The sequence below is a fragment of the Papaver somniferum genome, chromosome 4 (assembly GCF_003573695.1).
Source record: "Papaver somniferum cultivar HN1 chromosome 4, ASM357369v1, whole genome shotgun sequence".
Classification (NCBI taxonomy): domain Eukaryota; kingdom Viridiplantae; phylum Streptophyta; class Magnoliopsida; order Ranunculales; family Papaveraceae; genus Papaver; species Papaver somniferum.
The window spans coordinates 65,571,519-65,597,111 of NC_039361.1; the positions used below are offsets into that span (position 1 = coordinate 65,571,519).

The 25,593-nt window shown below is 38.1% G+C and overlaps 1 pseudogene; it reads left to right on the forward strand.

Moving 5' to 3' along the window:
• The window catches only part of LOC113272637, a 235,065-nt pseudogene that overhangs the window by 14,108 nt on the left and 195,364 nt on the right, over window positions 1-25,593 (forward strand).

Here is a 25,593-nt window from a genome sequence, read left to right on the forward strand (position 1 = left end):
TATGAAAATCAGAGGTTTAATCGACCTCAAACTCCTCCAAATCACGATTACCAAACTACTCTTTAACTACATTTTTTTCCCGTCAAAACCTGATTTTTGAATGTTGAAGATGGTTGCCCCTTATCCAGAGTAGGGGTGCGATTAGCAGTTTCCTGGAAATGGGATGCCCCTTAGTAATTAGGTTACCCCTTATCCAAAGTGAGGGTCCGAATATCAAATGTCCTCCCATGAACGCAAAAAACACTTTTCGAGCCAATTTCGCCGCAAAATCTTATTTTTCCAAAAACACCTACAAAGACATAAAAAGCCAAAATAAATACAAAATCGAGCACTAACAATATATAGAATTGAGATTATATCAGACACAAAAATGTGTCTATCAAATACCCCCAAACCTATTATTTGCTAGTCCTCGAGCAAAAATAAAATAGAAATAAAATCCTAGCTCACTGTCGCAGGCATCGTCGATTGCATTTAGCGTATGCAATAAGCCTTTAAACTCCTAGGTGTCCCTAGTGGCGGAGTGTTGTCTCCGGAGGGCTTAGCAGAGGTATACCCACAAAACCTTTTTACTCCAGACCCTAGCTATCTACACAGAACCTTGGAAGGCACTAAAGAATCTCCTTGGTTGGCATACTTATTGACCACAAGAGGAAGTACCCTGATGTGAAATTCCAATTGTTGTACACGAGTTTGCGCTCAAGCATACTAAAATTCATATGAAGTGACAGAGCTCTACTCATATAGTCGCACTATGGACATCAATATCCGGAGTCAAAACTAATCACATGGATAGATCAAGAAGATGGATATAGAAAAACATAGATGGTTTTGATGTTTACTAGGTGAACGGTGTTTCTCATATCTGTCTGAAGGCCTCCTCCAAAATGAACCTATCCTAATGGACTGAGATACTAGTCTGACTAATATCAACACACTGGCATATACAAGGGAACCAGTGATTGATAATCCTAACTCTAGGTCAACACAACTGGCATATACAAGGGTTCCAGTGGTCGACTTTATTGAATTTATTCCAGTTGGTCTGATGGTCTGGTCTGGTCTTTTTTTTTTTTTTTTGTATCTCAATCACTCTAATTCACCCTAGCATTGGTAACAACTTGAATCGTGAGCCCCACCTAATCACTTAGAGAAACATAGTTTAAAAACAAAACAAAATAAAAACAGAAGTGAAAAGGACTCAACGAGATATGGTGAAACTATCATGTTATTTCTAACACCTGAGCTCTGTGCTTTTATGAATAGACTCTTTAAATGTTTCCATCTATTCAGATTGGTTCCTCAACTCCTACAACCAAAATGCTTCCATCCACTTAGATTGGTTAGTGCCATCCTTTATAAGCATAAATTTCTAGGCTCTGGAGTTTAATTGTGCAACTAAAAAGTTTCTCCTATACCCCCAAACTTAAATCTAACATTGTCCTCAATGTTCTAAAAATCAAATTAAAAGCATGAACAAGGAGAAACTGTTACCATTTGAAGCAAAAGAGATAAGGAAAGATATTACCGTGTTGCATGAGAATGGGTTACCTCCCAAGAAGTGCTAAGTTTAATGTCCAGCCATACTAAGAAAGGATTAGTCACCTTATAAAATCATAAAGTAATAGCCGAAATATCTGTGGGTCATCAAAACCAAATAGAGCTATCACAGGTAAAAGGAATCCGCAACATGCCAAGAGAATGAACAAATAAAGCACACCCTTGTCTAGTTTCCTGTTTAAGACAACTACATCTAGTTGTGGTTCAGGTTCAGGATCTATAACTGGGTCGAAATAAAATATTTTCATGGGTTGCGTTTCCTCATAGGTTAGATCCAAATGTTCAGGTTCTAGAGTCTGGAAAACTCAAATAAAAACTTAGAAGCACATAATAATAACCTGAATAATTGAGGATCCTCTAAGTCAATCAGATTTGACTTACACAGCTGACCACAATGAGAGTGGTGATCTTCCTTAAACAAGTATGTCGACCCTAATCTCCTAAAGTAATTAGGTTTAGTCTCATAACTTAATATTCGACACATTTGAAAATCAAACATTCCCACATTTGGAAGAAAAATATTTGGTGGGAAAACAAAGTCAATCTGGGTATCATAGCCTGGGTAAACGACATCAACCAGAGGATGAGTTTCTAAAAACTGAAATTTCTTGTGGACATCACTAGGTTCAGGAAAACGTGTATGAAGATAATCTTGTAAAATGGTTGAGGCACATATGTCAAGTCCCAAGTGAGGGACCTTTCTAAGAGTTAAATCACATGGAGAATGATAATCACCCCCCAACTTAGAGTTTTCAGTGTCTCTAGAAAGACTAGTCACAACGTCCCTAATTTCAAGGTCATCTAATTCATGAAAATGGTCAATTGATTCTTCTAAGTCGGGTACATCCTCACTCATCTCGACGAGTTCATTTTTTTTCTAAGTCTATTTTTTCTAAATCGCTAGACTCAAAATATACTCGTTCCTCTAAACCATTATTAGCTTCGTAATCAAAAGGAAATACTACATCGTCTAAAACGGGGGTATCTCTAGTCAAATCCTCGTCCTTTTGAATAGGTGAATAATTATTAAAATTATTTGGATTTGAACTAGAAATAATATTATTATTAAGCTCAGTTGGAGTAGCAAATTCCTGATCACTATGCTTATTTATTTCAAATTCTTCATCAACACTATCCTCATCATAATCATTATAATAACATGAAAATGGTTGAACCTCATCTAAACAAGTAGTGTAACCAATTTTACCCTCGTCATCCTGTGTATGCAAATAACTATCCTCATTTTCAAGGGTATTATTGGAGACACTGTATTGAAAATTAAGATTATTTCGAGCAATTCTTTCGTTCGTCTCAGCTATCAGCTTGAGGGATTCCTCTAAAGAAAGTTTTCTTTCATCATAAACTAAGTTATTCATCTCAGCTATCCTACGTGTCGACTCTTCTAACTTCCTGAGAGACTTTTCTAAAGGAGAAATATAAGAATTTTGCTCATATGACCGGTGCGTATGTGGATAGTAATTGGCCTCACCATGGTATGGACCATAATCTTCAAAAGGCTGATGTTCCAAACTACTATTCACACTATGGTCAAAGTAGTAATTTCCATTTTGAAACTCAGTCGGATATTCATTGTATTGGCTATTGTAATACCAGTTCGACATTCTACCGCAGGGGTGTGAGTTGTCACACAAAATAAAACTCACTGACAGGGGATTCGTGGGTTGATTGAGTCTTACCTCCCGTACCAGACGGGCGATGAACCGTTGAAGTTGACTTAGGCCACCGACTCCAATGTCAGTGTACGAACCCGAGGGGCCGAGACAATATCGTAACTGTCGTCCTTCCCTGCAAACAGTTTATATTTAATTTTTAACCCTTCCTTAGGGTTTCAAAATAATAATAATGTCCAGTCCAAAAATAAAGTCAAAAATAAAAATGTCCAGAAAGGAAAAGAAAAATTACAAAAATAAAATCCTATTTACAGTTTCTAAAGATAAACAAAATAACTATATACAAAATCTTCTTCTTCACTCCTTTCAGATTCCTCTTTTCTTTCCTTCTTTGGCGATGCTTTCCTTTTATAGTACTTTTCTTTCCTTGTAGCTTCGCTCCAAATCTGAAAGAATCGAAAAATACCAAAACGCGTAAAAAAGAAAAAAAATAATAAAAATAAACCTAAAACAAATCTAAATACAAATCCCCGGCAGCGGCGCCAAAAATTGATGTAGTTTTTTAAGTGGTAAATAAAGTTCGTTCAACTCGGACTTGTGTAGACTCAATTTCAGACTTAATAATAGAAAACAATAAAAATAAAGAAAATATATACACAAGGTTTGTCACAATGTCGAGAGATTACTGAGACTCAGGATTCCACCAAACCTCATACCATGTGGTTCAAAAATCAATTCTTAGACAATTATATCTCTTGTTTATTGACTCTAATTCTTTGCCAGGGTAGATTTTAAAAAGATTAACTGTAAATCACTAGCATGATGCATCAAAAGAACTTAGAACAAGCATACATCATCATACGACTTCACAACTAATTAAGAAAAATTATAAAACGATTAAATTAATGCAAAAAGTCATAAAAAGAATTAAATATAATTACCACACGTATGAAATATGGCTTCCTCCGTCATCCCAGTGTTGGGGTTTAGCTCCTCATATTAATCATGATCTCAAAATATGTGTTTGTTGCTCAAAATATGATTAAAAGAGTGAAAAGTAATAACACAGACTGTTTGCAACAGTGTATTGGTGTTGCAAAACAGCTGTTACAATGGAACTGTTACAGAAAACTGTTGCTTTCCTAGAATAAGACTGCCCTGAACAGCTTAATGTTCTTCAGCTGTTAAACAACGACACTTTTCTGTTACTGTCTACCGAGGGTCAATGTTCTTCAGCTGTTCTTCTTCTTCAACAGCAGCAACAGCAGAAACAGAGTTTGGTAAAGCTCTGATTTCTTCTTCTCTGGCTCTCCTTAGGTTCCCAAACTCTCGACACCTCTTCTATATGACCCAAGACATCTATTTATATCAAAAATACCAATTAAATCTCTCCCAAATCTTCCAAAATCTCTTTCCTTCTCTTCACGGCCAAGTTGCGACAATTTCTTGTTTTAGGATTTCTACGCGTTTCTGAGCTTTCCTTTTTATTTTAAACTCTTTCTTAGATAGATACAAATCTTTGGGAAGGTTTACACCGTTTTAATCACTCTAAAATTCCCTAAAACAGGTCACACACGTGACTTTCCATATTTTCTTGTTTTGAGAAAAATCTGTCGTTTGAGCCCATTCTAATCGATTTAAACACCCATATCTGATTCCTAGACCCATAAGGAGTCTATCCTATGAAAATCATAGGTTTAATCGACGTCAAACTCCTCCAAATCACGATTGCCAAAACTTCTCTTTAACTACACTTTTTTCCCGCCAAAACCTGATTTTTGAATGTTGAAGATGGTTGCCCCTTATCCAGAGTAGGGGTGCGATTAGCAGATGCCTGGAAATGGGATGCCCCTTAGTAATTAGGTTACCCCTTATCCAAAGTGACGGTCCGAATAGAAAATGTCCTCCCATGAACGCAAAAAACACTTTTCGAGCCAATTTCGCCGCAAAATCTTAATTTTCCAAAACACCTACAAAGACATAAAAAGCCAAAATAAATACAAAATCAAGCACTAACAATATATACAATTGAGATTATATCATACACAAAAATGTGTCTATCAAGCAAATCTTAGTTGTGGGTGAGATCAGCTAAGGGAATCAAGTACGTAGTATCCTGCTGGGATCAGAGACGTAAGGACCACAACTGTACCTTGGATCAATGTGAGATTGATTGGGGTTCAACTACAGTCCAGACCGAAGTTAGTTTGTAGTAGGCTAGTGTCTGTAGCGGCTTAATACAGTGTGTGTGTTCAATCTGGACTAGGTCCCGGGGTTTTTCTGCATTTGTTGTTTCCTCGTTAACAAAACTTCTGGTGTCTGTGTTATTTCTTTTAAGCATTATATTTTGTTATATAATTGAAATATCACATGTTGTGCGGTGAATAGATCAATTGGTAAATCCAACCTTTGGTTATTGATTGAAATTGATTGATCCTTGAACATTGGTCTTTGGTACAGTTCAAGTTAATTTCTCTTGTATTCAATTAGACTTGCATATTGCTTGAGTAAGTATTGAATCGAGAAATTGAGATATAATTCTTTGATATACTTTTTATTAAGATTAAGTCTGACTGGCTAGTTGATTCTCTTAAAAGTATATTGGAGTTAGTCCATACAGATTGCTAAGCAAAATATTGGGTAAGGTTGTTACACCCCCACTTTTTCAATTGGTCTCAGAGCAGGCAAACACGTTTAAAGACCTCATAAGTCCGTTGTATAGGTGTCGTAGGCTCAACAAATTAATAATCTTATTTCCACATAATTAACTGGTAATATATGGAAGTAAGGATCGTTCCCACGAAGAGCAGTGAGTTTTAGTTGTCAAAGTTTCACAAAGGGGGTTTTTGTTTTAGATTGTGAACAAAATAAATAATCAAAGCAAATAAAATTGTATTGAAATCAATAGAGAGATATGATCGAGGAATCCTTCTTCGTATATAAACCATCAATGAGTTAATATATTCATCTATTCGTCATTAATCATAGATTATCACCAACCGTAGAAAAGCATCCAGGGTAGTGCTATTCTCCAAAGTCCTTTGGTCACTAGGTACCGAAGCGCTCGCATACCAGATTCTATTCGTCCAAACCACCAAGTAGTAGCGCACTCAAGGTGTAGCTTGGTCGAATGCTTTATGTTTTGTGACTTAGGTTAATCCTAGTAGTTAGACTCTTAGCGCAAGGTCCACTTTCTAGTGTTGTTTCTACACGTGATTGCTCCACAGGATCCCTCTGCAAGGCTTCATGTTTTCTACTTGCGTAGGGGTTATTCAACAATTACACGGATATCCTAACCCTTTACTAGCTTTAGATTAATCAATAAACTGATTTAGTTGGCCACCTAGAACAATCAATCATAGTATTTACTTATAGTAGAAACAAACGATAATCATATGAAGAAATCAAAATAGATTCACATATTAAATCAAATCAAGCTTACAACTTAGAATTCATCTCAATCAATAGGTGTTTAGATACTCATGGATATAGAAGCATCCATGATATACATATAAGAAAAGTTTAAAGATATCGTTACGATTGAGAATCGCTCCGAAACCCTAGCTTTCGCTCCGTGTGATTTTTCTCCTCTCCAAGACTTACAATTTCGTGATCCCTTGATGTGTATGATTTCACATAACCTAATACCTTTTTATAGGTTTACATTGCTTGGACTTCACGTATTTAGTTCGGTTCAAGAACCCGACCCAAAAATACGAAATAACGACCCCAAACGTGGCCTTAAGCCTTACAAGGTATGAATACACGTTTTCCTACTATCTAAGTACGCGTACCCAGTCCGCAAACTTCAAATTCTAGCAGAAATTTTCGGAATTAAGTATGCTTACCCGGTATGCGAACCTTACTGTCTTCGGTATTCGATAAAAACTGTTTTGGCCACAACTTCTTCATCCGAACTCGGAATGACCTAATTATTTTTGACTTATTTTTATATGTCAATTATCTTCAATATGATGATGAGAAATCCTTAATTTGAATGAGTTAAGATCAGTCTTTATCCCTTTTATTGATTTTGAGCGTTTTGCTCCTTTTCGTCGCACTTCTTCCACTTTTCTTGGACTTGGGCACTTGGAATACTTCTCTTCATAGCTCTTTTCATCATTTTGTAGCTCCTTTTTGGATGATTCACCTAATAGAGGCAAACAAAATAAAACAAGAGTAATAATACGAAAATATGCAAGAATAATAGCTAAAACAAGTATGGAATGGCCACCAAAATCATATGAATTATGCACTTATCATCTGTGTTTGTAGTGATATGACTCTATGGACATAAATTCTATCTCCATAAGCGTACCACCAGTCTTCGATGGCTCAAACTACTTGTGGTGGGAAATTGCTATGTGCGCTTTTTTTCAAACTCGTGATTTTCAAACATGGGTACGTGTGGTTAATGGATATACTCCTCCGGTTGATACAGAAGGCGATGTGTCTAGATATAAGGATATTGGTAGATATAGTCCAGAAAAAATCCTTGCTGCAAAGCAAATTTCTGACGGCTTAGATGCTATCGTACATGCCATTACCCCAGATCTTCAGCATCATGTTACTACGTGCACAAAGTCTAAAGATGCCTGGGATATCTTAGAAACCGTATTTGAAGGGAATACCTATGAAAAAGAAGCTAGGCTTCAAAATCTAAATTCTGACTGGGAAAACCTTCGTATGGAAGATGAAGATTCATTTGATGAGTTTAATCACAAACTATCTGAAATTGTTAATGCATTCTTTGCATTGGGTAAGACTATTCCCTGAAAAGGACATTGTTATGAAGATTCTCAGATCTATGCCATCCAAATACGATTCTAAGAAGCATGCCATCATTGAAGGAAATAACCTTTATGAACTTTCCAGAAATACTCTAATTGGAAAGTTAAAAATTCTTGATCTTAATCAAAACACAGTCAGCACATCTGCGTTCAATGTTGTGACCAACGCAAGTGAATCTTCTAACTTGTCTTGGGATGACGAATGTTGTTCCAATCATGTTTTTTTTGATAAATCACTGATAACCGAAAAGATCAAGGATTTTGTAAAAATAAGTAAAAGATGTGCTAAACGTCTCTCTCTAGTTAATGCTTCAGATGATTCAATACAAGAAAAATCTTTCCTGGGTATCAACGTCTTGGATGTGTCTGATGTGTGCAATGAACTTTCAGCTCTTGCAGCAGAAACCTCCACCGACTCAATTTCTGATTCAGAGCTTGAGTATGACACGAAGATTTTTGAATTCTTGAATAAAAGTAGAGAGATTCACCAAGAAAATCTTTAACTAAAGGCTTCTTTGAAGAAACTTGAATCATCGCTCCAAGTGAAAAATCTTGAGATATATTTTCTTAATGATGAGTTCACCAGAACCGTGTCTCTAAAGGAAAAAGAGATTAATAATCTTAAGAATGACCTGCAAAGGTTATCCGGAAGTTGTGAAAAAATCTCAGCAATGTTATTCGGTCAGAAGTGCTTTGGAAACACAAACGGTTTGGGGTTTAAAAGCAAAACTGTAAACACAAACAACTCTCTTGTTCCAACTAATGCTGGAATAGTGTACGTTGAGTGTTGTGATAAACAAAAAGAAATTCAACAGAACAAAAAATCTTTATTGATTTTTCGTTTTGTGGAAATGCAAATCATGTTCAAAGTATGTGTTGGAGATTCAAGATGAACAACGAAAGAATTGCCAAACTTCAGGAGAACATGCAGAGGATGAATCTGGCATTGGATGATCAACAAGGTTTTCATAAAAAAATTATAAAAACTCCAGATTCAGACGAGATAAGAAATTTGTTTGTTCAACAAACCTTTATAAGCCACTAGTTGGTAAGATGTGAGCATTCGGCTCACTCCGTCACTGTCTAATACCAGTGACGTCCGCATCCTCATCTTTAGCTTGAGAAAATGAGGCTTGCATCAAAAATGGCTAAAGTCCTTGTATTTGTATATTCTTTCTTATTTTTTGTTAAGAAAATATTCTCCTAATAATTTAGATAATGGATAATAAACCATGAAAGACTTTTTCAAAGTTATTCTAGGGTTTTGATGGCCATAAGTCTATTTATAATCATTTGTGATCAAGTCCTTCTTCTCTTTTCCCCTTGAAAGATACAGTTTCATGACTCTCGTAACTAGAGGTACCACAAAAAGGGATGCATTCGAAGCAGTTAATGTGTATCTATGTGAAGGAATCACTTCCTCAAGGAAGAAAAAAGAGAGATCTACAAAAGATGGAGAAGGTTCGTCCTCTAACTGCCTCTTGTCAGTTTGTCACTTTGATAAGGACTTTAGAGGTATGGTGAAAGACTTCATCACTAAAAGAAATGATTTAAAATCTCAAATTGTTTCGTCTTTAGAAAAGATAACTCACTAAGAGCAAATGTTGTCTCTAACAAAGAACACCTTGCTGAGCTAAAAAGAGAACTTAATGAGTTGGCTGATATTTATGAAGATTTAGAGGAATTGAACGATCCCATAATCAATGGTTTTTTCAATAATGGGAAGGAATTCTCGGTAGATGCTCTGAGAAATCTCTACAATGTCTAGGAAAACTTCTTATGAGAATTTTATTCTTGTGTTTTTAAGAAGAATAACTAGAGTTTGGAATAGCCATTATTTTGATTACACGAAGCTATGTCCAACGTTCTTCCATCTTCAATGTTTTAGATTTATTTATTTAAATTCTAAAGTTTGCTTGGAAGATGATTTTGCAGTATTAATCTTTATGGTTTTATATATTTAAATTTGTTATGGGATATGTGTGTTTGCGTCCGTGAACTATGATTGTCCCATACGTGGTCAAAAGTTATGTCTTTCATATGTCGATATGCAAGTATTAATAAAAGATTGAATGAACTTTTGACAAACATAAGTTAATCCTTTCATGTCATTATGCAAATATTGATGGACGAAAGGGTGAGATTTTGTTTACAAAGATTAATTCTATTGTATGTCATTGTGCAAATAATGATGAAAGATAGAATGAATCTTTGTTTATTCCGCAGTATTGATCTTCCCTGATCCATATTTTTTATATATATATTGTGTGGCTTCCTAATTTCTATTATGTTGAGTATTTCCGATTGAATTAATCATGGGTTATCTTGCGGTTAATTTAGTTGAGTTTTTGGATACAAATTCATATTCTTATGTGATTTGTTGTTGTCCAAAGAAATCATTCTTTTCTTGCAAAAGTAAGGTCGCTTCTTGTTGTTCTTTCGGGAATGACATTTTATGGGGGAGAGTTCTTAATTGAACTTGTGCTTAATTGCCAAATCTTTATGGGGAGTGCGGGTTGTGGAATATTATAGGGGTTATATTGTATCTTTATAAACTCCTTGATGAATGCATCAAGTTGCGGCTATATGATTGCATCTAAAAAGTTGATATGTGCTTTCTTTTAGTCATGAAGTGTTTCTACGGAAATTTCATTAGGATCCCACTAGTTTTCGTACCTTTGCCAATTTTATTTACAAAAAGGGGAGAATTAATGTGTAGTTCACACTACAAATACATATGCTTTTCGAATCATTATGTAAGGGGGAGTGGTTTTCATGTAAGATGAAGTATTGACTAAGGGGGAGTGATAAATATCACCATAGTAATGTTGTAGAAGTTGCGATGCAATTTAACTTTGATGATGTGTAATAATAATATGACACTGTATAACAATGATTGGGAGCTTTTGGTTTCTCATTGTTATGGCTACGGATCTTCAAAAACAATGATGCTGCATTGAATATCTTTGGAATCATTGGAGTACTTGGAAGAGACGAAGATTTCGAGTAATACTGAAGAACCAAGGAGATCATGCATGTGGAAGAGAAGCTGCAAAGTTTATTTATTTTGTATTCCATATGTATTGATAGTTTTGTCACTAAAATTGACAAAGGGGGAGATTGTTAGAGCACTGCTCGGTCGAACTCGCAAGCGTTGCTATCTCAAGCTTGTTTGTCAATTTTAGTTGCCAAAACTATAAGTCTTGATTTCTAGTCTACTTACAGCTAAGTCTCGGATTAGGATACAAAGTGTAGTTGAGATCTAGACTCCACGGCGTTCATCATGCAAAGACGAAGAACTACTCAAGGAACTGGTGGATCTTCATCGACTAAAAGGTATGTGGAGACTTGAACTTATCCATCACTCAAAAATCTATCTATTCTATCTCCTATTGATAAGCACGCGGATGCTATATTTTATACCCATATTTATATTAGCTGAGACTCGATATTTCGACTAATAACACTACTTTAGTGCTTTTGTAAAACGTACAAACCAATTCCATGGTCCGAAAATAAACAGCTAAATGACGAGCTTTAATGCCATCTGCGGCGAAAACACCAAAAGCAACACGACACCGTTGGAATTAACTTGGATGTCATTTCTTACTGCAATACAGTAGGGATGATGGACCAAAGTGGGCCGGGTATCAAGCGGTGGAGCAATAGGGTGTGAAAGTGGCGTTCTTATTTGCTGTTATTTGCTCGGATACGTGTCCATTTCTCCTCCACATTTCTTCGTCAACATCTAATATTAAGCATTTTCTTTGCCAATTTGCTCATCAAAAATTGCTTGTTCGAGAAAACCTTAGTCGAAGAGGGCTCCAGATTAATCTGGGTTGTCCTTTGTGTCATACTAGTGTTGAGTCTATTACTCATTTATTTATTTCCTGTCCTCTCATCCAACCTCTATGGGAAGAAATTGAGACCAGATGGAGTGTTCGGGTACCTCGTCATGTTGTGGGATTTGGTTGGCTCATAGAGTTTCTTTATTCCCAACAAGCAAATATCCCGGTAGAATGGTTAACCCCTGGTCTTTACTAAGGATGCACAACGGGTAGGGTGGATAGGATATGGCCTATACCCGCCACCCTACCCGTTTATTGGCGGTTAAGAAAAATTTCACCCGCCACCCTACCCGCCATTAAACGGGTAAGATCCTACCCAACCCATTCTCTGGAGGGTCGGGTAGGGTAGGGTGGCGGGTATAACCGTTTTTTTTTCCTGCAGGAACAAATACATCATCAAGTACAACAGAATGGGATATGTCTGAGATGATGAAAGTGAATTACATGAACTAAACTAACAAGAGAAACTGTTGGTTCTTGTTGTACAGTTAAGAGTTTTCTGCACTTCTTGAGCAAGTAAATCTACGTTTGGTGATCCAGAAGATGAACCTACTTCAGAAATTGAAGGAGGAGGAGTCGAATAAACGGGTGATGCTGGTGTTGTACCTCTACCCCAAACACCACCACCTCCATGACCTCCAGCTACACCACCACCAGCACCATGATCTCCAGTTACACCACGACCAGCAAGTCAATCCACGTTTGGTGATCCAGAAGATGAACAAACTTCAGAAATTGAAGGAGGAGAAGGAGTCGAAGATATGGGTGCTGCTGTTGGTGTTCCTCTTCCTCTTCCCCGAACACAAATACCACCACCACCACCACGATCTCCAGTTTCACCGCCTCCAAGACCTCCAGTTACACCACCACCACGACCTCCAGTTACACCACCAACACGACCGCCAACATTTCCACCACCCCGACCACAACCTCCAGTTTCACCACCACGACCACGACCTCCAGTGACACTACCACCCCTACCTCCAGCATCACCAACGCGACCACAAATTCCACAACTTTAGCTTTCTTAGCCAACAACTAACAAGCATTGCAGCTCTTCATATTGACCTTCTTCTTCAATCATCATCTACGATGATGGAATAAGTACTAAGATCACCAAATAAATCTGCATACAAGTAATATCACAACAAGTTGAGTAAAGAGAGAAACAAAAAGAGTTTTAGATTACTAGTTGAATGGCCATAATGGTTTTTGATTAATCAATTCAAAGTGTGACACTATAGAGATATATAAAGACAACTCCATAAAACAGACGGCCAAAAAGAATGTAGGAGAAGAGCAAAAGGCAGTGAAGAAGTAGTGGTGGTGGTAGTCACTGGGATTTGGATCTGCATACTCAGTCAGATGTATCCATATCTATAGAATGCCAATCCAACAACATGTCAACAACGATCTTGAATAATGAATGTATATATCTTTAGGTATTTATTTAGACTACTATGTATAAAGTTACTGGTAGCTTATATGTGACGTAGAACTAGAACTACAACTCTCTTGACTAGGACTACCACCAGTATCACCTACGGACTCTGACGAGGCTAACACACTTCCTACACCTATATATTCTGCCTTATAAGCTGTGAATAATTCATTAAAATACTCTTTCACTACATCTAACCAATTGCTTACCAATCTTTGTTTCATCCAAGGATTATCATGCACAATCAGGTCTTCTAGTATTACTTGCAGGCCACGTTCTTTTTCTCTTGGGTCAAGAAGCACAACAATAAACAATAAAGGATTCATGTTCTTATGCTCACCCCAATACTTATTGTATTTAAGTAACATCTTCTCACCCATATGGCTTAAATGAGGATCATGATGAGATTTTTGCCATTCATTTAACTCTCCACGTACATCACAAATTTCCCCCAAAAATGTATGCGAAGTGACATACGTAGAACCAGAAAACTCCACAGTGGCTTCAAAAAATACCTGTAGAAACAGTTTTAATATTCTTAGAAAATATTCTTAGTTTAAACTACAAATACCCTGAATATGCAATTATTTTTTAATATTCTCAGTTTCCAACACACTTACTATCATGACACCAACACAGAGGGATGGAAACTATAATTTCCTTGTCAAGTGGTTTGTGCAATTTCAGAAAGCAAATGATAATGTACCTGATCCAACTTACTATATGAAAATGCAGGAAGATTCAACCAAGGAATTGGACGCCAATTTGCTCAAGGAAGGCTAGACAAGATTGATCAATGTCCTAATAACTCAGCTGTTGTAAAAGGACTAAAGGATGCATATCCCCTGTTTTTCTGTCTTAGTTTTACATACATAAGAAATGCTCAAGAGATTCCAATGGCCAAAACACAACAGAAATAACAATGGAATTTCATAAAAAAGAAAGCAATACAAAAGAGAGCAGTGCAAAAGAAAACGTAACAAAGCAGAGCCTCACAAAAGAAAGTAATTCAATGCACAGTAGTACAAAGACGAGTATTAGTGTATTACAAAGCAAGGTAATACAAGACAGAGTAATTATCAACCTTCTTCAAGTGTATCATCTCCACCTCCTTGAATAGAGCAAGACAGAAGGGACATTTTTCAGAGAGTAAAAGCAAAAGTTATGGATAGAATGACATTTGCAGGATGGTAATGACTGCAGCATGGTAGTTATGATTCAGAGCTGCTTCAATATCGAACTAAAGAGCAAACTGAATATAATTTAGAGATTACTAACTTTGTGTTTTATAATCATGCTGATAGTTAAAGAGAATGAAATTTAAAATACCTGTAGAAACTGAACTAGGACTCGAGCATTAGCCCAGTCATACTTTTCAGGAGCATGCACGCGAGGCTTTTTCTTCTTGGCTTTCCTTCGACCAGATAAGGGAACTTCATCAGCATCAGAATCAGAAGAACTGGATTCTATTTCATCAAGAAACTCAGTACTGTCAATATCATCAACATTAACACCCATTACTGATTCATCGGGAATATCGAAAATAAACCTCTCACGAAATGATTTATCAGATCGTCCTAGCCTTATAAAGACTTTTTCGTATTTTTCTGCTGCATCCAACATCAAGTAAATGGAGTTCCATCTTGTTTTCACGTCTAACACTAATCCCTTTTTGTATTCCATTCTTTCAAGAAATAAGGCATCTAAGAATTTCTTCATTCTAGTAGGAGAGGCCGTGACGTATTTAACCACCGACCTGATTCTGCTCACTGAAGTATGATATTTCTTCAACCCATCCTTAACAACTAAAGCTAATACGTGGGCAGCACACCTTACATGTAAATGTTTACCTCCTACAATCGACGATCCCCAACTTACAACTTTCTCTTGGACATATTCAATTGCTTTTTTATTTGCAGATGCATTATCGAGCGTGGTGGTGAACACTCTCTCAAGACCCCACTCTATCAAACATTTCTCCAATGCTCTTCCAATATGCTCACCTCCATGACTAGTAATTTGACAGAAACATATTATTCTTTTGTGTAACTTCCAGTGGTCATCGATGAAGTGGGCAGTAACTACCATGTAGTTGTAGTTCTGAATGGATGTCCATGTATCGGTTGTGAGACAAACTCTAACCTTGTTCGACTTGAAATAGTTCACCAAATTGGCTTTTTCACTCAAAAACTGTCCAAAGATATCACGATAGACGGTCATCCGCGATGGAATTTTGAACCTCGGCTCAAGATATCTACAAAATGATATGAATCCTTCTCCTTCAACCATTCGGAAAGACTGTTCATCTGTGATAATGAACTTTATCAAGGCTCTCCTACATCCATCTTGACAGAACGTAACCCCAACTGTTTGCTGCTGATCTCCCAGATTGCTAGGCTGACCGAGAGAGTCCAACTGCGCAGCTTCTAGTGACTCCAAATACTTCCGACACTTGGTCAAATGCCAGTTCAAATTTGATGTGCCATACTTCTTACCACCAGCCCTATATTTACCACCTTCACAGTAGTTACATTTCCCCCATTTAATACCAGCTTCATCAACACTCTTTTGGAAATGCTCCCACACCGAAGATGTTTTGTTCCGCTTCATACTTTCCCTGACCTCAGGTTGAGAAGATGGTGGAGGTGGAGGTGGCGGAGATATAACAACCCTGACCCTTTGTTGCACGGATTGAGATGCATCTTGAGAGGGAATAGGAGGTCTCGTTGACATCAATTCTGTAATCTCAACCATGCTTCCTCACTAGAAAGAACAAGTGATATGAATAGAAAGCAAAAAAAGTTAACAGGCTTCAAAGGGTCCTAATAACAGCACTGAAATCTAGAGAACAACACTGAAATCTAGAATTAGACAGTAGTTATATCCGTCTGTTGGTTAAGATACCCTTGGAGAATTAGAGGGTTCTATTGGTATCGATGATAGTGCTATTCTGCGTTGTATTGACTTGGAATAAGGAATTTGAGACTCATGTATAGATCTTTATTGGGAAAGTGGCATTCGAGATATTCTGCAGACATACAAGCATTGTGGAGACAAGTTATTTGCGAGAAAACATATATACTGGACTCCAGTGTCAACTGTCTATTTAAACTACAAAACAAATCTCTCCTTTTCTCACCCACCTAGCAAAGGTCTTAAATGTACTCACTCACCTGACATGATGCTAATGTTCAATCAAACCAATGATTTTCATTAATACTACTATTGCTGTGAGCAGAATCTAAAGCTAATTCAATTGCTTTAGATAAACCTTTAAAGACATGGGTGTCACATAATCAAAATCTCACTGAAATTGTTTGAAATATTGATAATCTAAACATTTAAAGACATGGGTTTTAGATAGAAATCATGAAGAGACAATTTATCAATCAGTTTACATATGACCACAGATTTTAAATCCCATTCAATTGCCTTTTCCCATCTCCTAACAGAATCGCATTGAAACTCGTCATTCATGAGGAACAAACTAAATTTCTATGAGAAATTTCATCAATCAGTTAACATGCATGTCAATTTTTCACGATGGCAATCATATTACTCAACTGATTTCAACTAATTTCTTCAAATACAAATAAAATCACCAAGCAATACAACATATAAAAGAAAAACCCATTCAAATTATTAAAAAAATTATTCAAATTTTCACCTGAAAATTAGTTTGGATTTCAAATTAGGAGGAAGAACCACTCTCTAAACCCTTCATTAGCTTTCCAAACTCAGATTCCTCATATCCAGCAACATGCATGAAACCTTATGATTTTTCAATCAATTTAACACAAAAAAAAAAAATGAAACAAAATGAACTTTGAAGTTAGATCTTACCTTGAATCAACCTATTAAAAGGTTCTAAACGAGATCTGTTAACAGATTTGAAGTTCTAAACGAGATGTGAGAGGTACTGGTAAATCAGAGGTACTGGTTTTATGTTTCTTCCGTTCTCAAAAACTCCCCTGGCCAGTTCTTCTTTTGCGTTGTGGATTCACAAGAATAGGGTTTTTCTTTTCATGATCTTCTCTTCTCTAGATTTTTTTCTTAGCAATGAATTCAGTTCTGGGAGTTTCTCTGCAGAGATAAAACGAAAACTGAATCCAGTTTTTAGTTTTTTATTTTTTAGTGTTGTAGGAAAATATAAAGCAACGACAGAGATCAATAGTTGAAAGATCAACGGCAGAGATTAAACGAGAACCAACGGCAGAGATCAATAATATAAACATGCGGGTAGGCGGGTAGGGTAGGATAATTTCGAGCTTTACCCGCCACCCTACCCATCTAGCGGCGGTTAAGAAATTTTTTACCCGCCACCCTACCCGCCAAATAGTGGATAGGGTAGGATACGGTTAAAAAGCTAGCGGGTAGGGTAGGATTGGCGGGTATGGGTAGGGTATGTGCACCCCTAGTCCTTACTGTGGAGTATTTGGTGGCATAGGAATGCTTGTGTGTTCAGACAGTCTCCTTTATCTACTGATTCGATTAGAGGTGTAAATTGGGCCGGGCTAGCACGTTTATGGAACAGCACAGCACGTTAAAATTTGAGCACAGTACGGCACAACACGTGACCGGCACAGCACGGGCACATCACGTTAGCTTAATGTGCTGTGTTGTGTCCGACAAATAGGCACATCAGCGCAGCACATCACGCGGCACGTGTAAGCACGCGGCACAACACAACACAGTTAAAAGCACAGCACAGCACGGCACAACACGGTTCAAAGCACAGCATGTGTAAAGCACGCATAAAGCACGTGAAACACGGCCTATTAGTCAATCCCATTATTATTTAACGGTCCAGTACCTAAAAGCAAACCACGTAGCTAGTTTCAGTAGGAAGTAACAACACGTAGCTAATTTAATCTCTGATAGCACTCTTTCTTTCTATTTTCATTCCGTCTAATTAATCTGTTTATATTTTCTTGACACGATTTGGTTTCGGTGGGATTTTTTCAGCAATTTGAAGCTCAAGGTATATTTTGTTGTTCTTAAGTTAGTCTTTCGTGTTCTCGTTTGGTAAGTTACTTAATTGAACTTTTTATTGTTTAGATCTGTGATGTTTCAAGAGATTTCATGCATTTTTTGGTGATGAAGTGTTTGTGATTTTGATTTTAGAATGCGAACATGAAGTGTTTGTTAAAATGTTTAATTTGCATTTTTGTTTTGGTTTCATCTAAACATATTATGTTCCCGTTTGGTCTTCCAGATATGGTGTTCTTCAAACAAGATGAAGCCTTTAATAGCATATTTCGGATGTGAGGAGCTTGTTCTCTGCTGAATATTTGCTTTGTTTTTTTTTCTTTTTCTGTTTACTTAATAGGGTATACCCAGTTCCTTAACTTGTAAGCTGGACTAGCGGTTCACCAATCAGACTTGTGCGTTCCTTATGTTTTTTTTTATCTTAATATATATAATTGTTTTGGTATATTGCGCATAGCACGTGTGCCGGCACAGCACAACACGGCACATCACGCGAATAAACGTGTTGTGCCCGTGGGCTGTGCTGTGCCGAGCTTTTGACTAATAAAGCACAGCCCAGCCAAACACGTTTAAATTGTTGGCACAGCCCAGCACAACACGTAGCACGCTAAGCACGTGACTTCGTGGGCTGGGCTGTGCCGGGCCGGCACGTTTTACACCTCTAAATCCGATTATCACGAATGCTGTTACGAGGGCTTTGGAATTCATTGGTGCTCATCCTATTAAATCTCATCAGCCTACTTCCACTATATGTTGTCCATGGTCCTGTCCCCCTGGTGGCTTTGCTAAGCTTAATGTTGATGGTGCTTATAATGGAAATGGTTTTGCGGGAGCTGGAGGCATCATACGTGGTGATAAAGGTGAGTTCCGCGCTGCTTTCTCCACTTACATTTACAGGAATAACAACAACATGGCCGAACTATGGGCTGTGTGTAAAGGCATCCAATTAGCTATCTCATTGGGTATTAACAAGATAATAGTTGAGAGTGATTCGACGTACATTACTCAACTGTGCAAACGGGAGTGTCCTGTCCGTTGGTATTTTGCAAATCTGATTCAGGACATACAGTTTTTTTTTTTTGTGGTTTTTTTTGATGTAATATACTTTTTACATAACTATCGTGAATGTAACTGTGTAGCTGATTGTTTGGCAAAGAAAGCTTCCAATGAAGCTTGTAATGGAACTTGGGTTTCAGTCCCGCCTCCTTTTTTGACGAGTGTTTTGTGGGCAGATAGTGTGGGGAGAGCCTTCCCCCGTGATGTAAGGCTCAAATAGTCCTTTTAATGTATTGCATATTACTAAAAAAAAAAAAAAAGAAATTAATGGACTGATAGAGGAAATCATACAAAGCTATTGGTTGGCAACCTAGCAACAAGCTGGGCACCAACCCCTTTGGATAGCAATGCCTAATCTATGAAAAATAAAACTATCAAAACCGCTATTAGCGTCATTATTAGCAAGACAGTTCTTCAGACGCTTAAAAAAACATAAAGTATCTTCACCAAGCTCACCCAAAGTAGAGAAAGCCAAGACCCCCAGACCGTAACCAAGTGAAGTGCACTTGTCCAAATATTTAGCACGCTTTCTTGAAACCGCCTTAGAAATGGCTTTCCCTGGGACAAAAGAACGTACACCATCACCAGTAAAGGGCGAGACACCAGTAACATCCATGCAAACATCTTGCCCTTTTTCCCAGTTGAGAACAAGAATATCGGCAGACCTCAAGTCTTTATCCTCATCGGAAAGAATACCAAGAGAAACTTCCTTGCGGGCAGGTACAGTAGCCTTGTAACAAATATCGACAACAATATCACGGACAAGATCATGTCGAAACTTACTTCCAACATCTTTAGCACAATGAAGCGCATGGGCTCCAAAGATGTCCATAGATTTGTTGCAACTAGTGCATAGGCCATTCTCAACAAACAAAGGGACACCGAGACGATAACAAAGCACTGCTCGAAACTGTCTAGGCCCGATACACTGATTAAGCCCACTGATTGGTACAGCTAATAAATAATCCTGAGCATGCTTGATACGGTTACACTGCCATAAAACAGAATCTCTTGCAGACATGGAAAATTGGTCTGGGATTTGTTTCTTAATTGCATCAAAATAAGTGGCTGCCAGGGAATGCATGGAAGGGGGGCAGTATCATCGACACAGTAAGAAGGAGGTAATCCACATACCTGGATAAAGTCCTGAAGAGCCAACTGATAAGCAAAGCCTTTGTTTGTTGAGAATAAACTACCCATAATTGTCTTCTGAACTGAAGCGGTCTGATCCTGAGAGGCAAGGAAACAGTAAGTACAGGTGTCCTCCATGGTATAGATGCCAAGGACACCATCCTTGATAGGCAAAGTAGCTAATCGCTGATGTAGAGGACCAAAAACCGCACCATCTCCAGTGATTAAGAGTATCAAATACTTAAGTAGATGATCGTCAAAAAGATCAGTGGCTGATTGCAAGGCTGCTGGATTGGTAGTACGCATTGCAAAATATTGACGAGACACACCAGTGCAATTACGAAGTAATAGCATCTCACTCTGAGGGTCCTTGATTTTTTTGATTGCATCCATCAGTTGAACAGTTTTATTCATCCTGGTCAACATCATATCACTAATGAAGTTCGAATCCAAACTTACAGGTCCGCCGAAAAGCTTAACACCATTAGAGGGACTACCAATGTCAGGGGGTAAAACACCGTCTAATGTACTTCTGGGATCAATAGATGGCCAAAAGACTTCGGTTTTTCGAACGTTAAGATGTAACCCTCTACTAGGTCCTTCAACTTCTATTATACTCAAGGCCTTGGCTACTTCCATAGTATCCTCAATAATGGTACCATCATCAAGGTACCAAGCATGCAAATCAAGTGTGCAACGAGAAGCAATAGTCTTCACTAGAGGATGAAGAGTCAATGCAAACAGCAAGGGACCAAGGGGGTCCCCTTGCTGAACCCCGAAAGCAGATGACAATATATATTGGTCGTAATAGAGTTTAGCGGGTTGCAAATAGCAAAACTCTACCCAGCGAGAAATACCTGGAAAATGAAGAAGAACCTCTTTGATGAGATGAGATCTGCTCACCATGTTGAAAGTATTGGAAAAGTCAATAAGCAACATTGCCATTTTATCTGAGTGACCTTTCAACTCTAGTAAGCTATTAACAACACGTAAAATACTCTCCCCACCGACAGGCACACCAACTCCAAATTGATAGTCTCCTAAATAAGAGGTCATATCTTTTCCGACTGAAAAAGCAGCAACTTTGGAAACCAGCCTTCGCCAAGCCGTACCAACCGCAATTGGCCTAATACCACCCCCTGGTTTAAGTAATGGAGTCAAAGGCGTACTGGCAATGAACTCGCCTAAGTTATTGGGGCATTTACCGGCCAACCAAAGATTGACTACCCCAGTAATCGAAGCGAGTAAATTATCTGCCACTGCAGCTGCAGCACCACTCATAACATCAACCAAATGTTGCGCTCGTAAGCCGTCTCGCCCACAAGAAGTACCCTTTAGGAAGCTCTTTATAGCTCCCAAGACAGCCCGTGAATCCACCGTAATTGGGTCAACTGTCACAACATCCGAAGGAACAACGAGGGGAGGAGCCGATGGATGTTTATCTTGCAAATCCAGATAAGTATTCTCATTGCGCGAAGCTACCCCTGATGAAGAAAGTACTCGTATTGCAGCCGAGTAATGGACACAACTAAATTTCTTTTGGCAAGCCAAAATATTGGCAGCGCCTTGTTTTTTTGAGTCTTCCTTCACAATACCCATCCGAATAGGTTGCTACAATAGTTTCGACGCCAGAATAGAGCAGCCGTTAGGCTCTTTCCACACCGAGATGGACTGGTTGATTGCTGCGATTTGCAGCTTCTTACGGCTGCCCGACTTTGCCTCAGCGGAACTCTTTGGTCTAAACAGAGTTAACGTGCAGATAGGAAGAAGTAGAAGTTGTAACCACATGGAAATGTTACCTGGGATTGCGATAACTCTATCGAGACAATACTTCAGTTCCCTGGAGAATCCAAGCCGACATTGGTGTGGAATATATTTCACAGTGGTGAACTGCCGTTAGAAGATGGTATTCAGTAAGTCCGTGGAAAGAAGAACCCAAGTATCGATAGTCAAGGAAGCTTCAACAACGTCCGTAGAGACATCACAAACCGAAACACTGGATGGAGTTAGGCTAGCAGCTCCGCCTGGTTTATCTAAACCGTGTAGAAGAAAATCTGCTCCATCTCCATTGAGTGGTTCGGCAACAACCTCACCATGAACAACGCCTTGTCTAACTCTACATGGCATCGACCAAGCATGAAGATGCATGCATCTACAACACAGCCACATGTGAAGGCTGCAGAGAAGCTTCTCCCATGCGAGATAAACGTTCAAGTCAGTGGCGATCAACTCTCTGCAAAAATCCATCTTTTCGGTTGATGATAGATGCATGTCCTGAAGGTGTTTCAAGAAAGAAACCTTAGCGTATCCTCTTCCATTAACACAGTCACGACAATTGTGGAAAGTCTTGAACAAACAATGGTAGGAAAGCTCATCAGATGAGACCGTGTCGGTAGATGCAGAAGCCTCAAGAGACGATGATTCTGACGAACGATTATGAGAAGAAGCTCTGGTGAGAATCGCCATACTGGAAGCGTAAAAAGAAACCCTAAAAGAAAAGTAAACGAAACCCTAAAAACCAAAACAAAAACGCAGGGAAAACAAGGGAAAAAAACGATCGAAAAAGAATGAATCGAAAAGACAGAACAATATGGAATCAAAAACCCAAGCAAAATCTAAAACGAACATGGTAGTCCTGGGGATCAAAACCGGTTTTCAGTCGCCGGGAAAAATCGCCGGAACAAACCATGAGAGATAAAAAATAATAATATTTTTCGATCAGGAACTGGTGGTTTTGGACAGAAAACGATGAGGAACTGGTGGTTTTGGGTTTTAATTACAGTTGAGGGATTCGATGGTTCATGTTTGGATTGGAGGATTTGGGATTGAAATTAATAATAACATAATAATCTCTCCATGTTTCCAAGAAATTACAGGTTTCAGAAATGGTCTATAAAACTAGGTTTCTTTATTTTGTTGCTTTAGATTTTGCTCAAGTAATTGAAGAAGATGGTGATGAAATTGACTTTCCTGGTGGAGATTGGGGGGATTGTGGAGGGGAAAAGTAGTGAATAAACTTATAAAGAGTCTTCTGAAGATGCTAAACTCTATGTTGGGAATTTAGCTTATGATATTGATAGGGAGAGATTAGCTAATCTTTTTGACCAAGATGGTGTTGTTCAGGTATAAATTTTCTACTTTATATGTTTCGTTTTTTTGTCATTTGTTGAATCTTTGACTATATGGATTGTTAGATTGAATCTTAAGAAGATAGAGGGTGGGTTGTTTATTAGGTTCAAGCTACTAATCGGAAGAAAAGCGTTGGGAAAGGAACATAACTTTGGTCTCCTTTTAAGATACAATAGATGATTAATATATGATTCTTATGTACTTCAGTAAATTTTACTTTGTTCATGATGTCTATCCACACTGAATTTGGTTTGTGTTGAAACTCTTTGGACGGTAGGGCGAAGTATCATACAGAAAAGGTTAGTACCCTCATAGATATCATTTGAAAAGCCAAGAGCATTTTGTTGTGTTGTGATCAGTAGAATCAAGAGCATTTTTAGTTGCTTCTTAATTGTTATTAATGAGTCCAATCCTGCAAATGTATGGACTCCATTTAGAAGATAAATGACTGTAGTTTATTTGAAACTCTTAACTATAGTTACGAGAGTTACGTGAACGATTCGCTTAGCAGATACGACAGCAACCGAGAACTAATCATTGTCGGGAAAAATACTACAATATATGCACTTTGTAAGTTATATACCCTTTTTGCTAATTGTACAATCATTTTATACTTTTTTGGGTTTCATGTTTGTCAAACTGCTTTACGAGACTAAAGAATGCTAATTGTGTTCATGTTCCCTGTTATTCCAAGATCCCAATAACATTAAACTACCAGACATTCCAAATTTAATCTGCAGTCTACCCTAGGTTTCGCAGTCGGTATGTTGATTATTGTGTTTATTTGGTCGCAGTATTATTCGATTCAGTGTCACAAATGTATTCGAAAATTTATTGTGTTTATCAGAGCAACTGCAGTGGACGACTAAACCCAAATTTGGTGTCGAGTGGGCTGGCGTAGTGGGACGGATCATCGATCAAAATTTGATCAAAGAGTAAAACTCGGACCAAATTTGGTCGGCGATTAAGACCAAATCCAAATATAGTCGGGCGTTTATATAATGTCCGCCTACCCGACGGGCGTTGGTATAATGTCCGCCTGTAGCCGCGCGTTCGTAAAGTTAACGCCTGATGCAGGGCGTTGGTATAATGTCCGCCTGGCATGGGGCGTTGGTATAATGTCCGCCCGGATGGGGCGTTGGTATAATCAACGCCTGACACCAAATTTGAATGGGGCGTTGATATAGTGATAAACCCAAATTTGAAAAGTTTACAAAACTTTTCAAGGGGCGTTGTCTTTATCAACACCCCATTTCTTTTTTTTTTTTTTTTGAACCCGGGCGAACGTATAATCTCCGTCCCACACACCAGGCGTTGCTATAGTTCACGCCCCATACAGGCGTTGTCTTTATCAACGCCCCATACCCGGCGTTATCTTTATCAACGCCCCATGCCAGGCGTAATCTTTATCTACGCTGGACGATGAAGCGGACTTTATATCAACGCGCGACCAAATTTACTCGTCACCCGCTACGCCACAGGACGGACTAAACCCAAATTTGATCTTTTTTTTTAGTCTTTGGTCTTTAGTTATGCTCGCACCACTGTGGACGCTCTCAGAGTCACAAAAGGTAGAATTTTACTGATCTCTTTTTGTAGTGATTACTGTCAGGTGAATTAGTTACACAACCAATGAATCACCCATGCTGAGTTAAAGTTAGAAATGTGCTATAAATGCAGAGGATAGGCATAAATTTTATTATTCACAAGTACTGCATCCCATTTAATCCCTGTAATCGTAGGAAATGTGATTTCTACGTGACCTTTTTTTTGTAATAATGAATACCCCCATCCTCTGATTTATTAAATAGCTATTAATCCAAGTATTGTAGTGTACAGGTGGATACTGTCTTGGAAGAAGGGTTTTAAATTGTCTACATACCATATATGGGATTCTATTAGGATGCAGTAAACAGCCAGACCCTTAAACTGGGACTACCATGACGACTGCTTCTTAAACCCTGAACCAGGAAGGAGATTGTTAATATGAGCCACTCGAGCAAGCAAGGTTTGCCTAT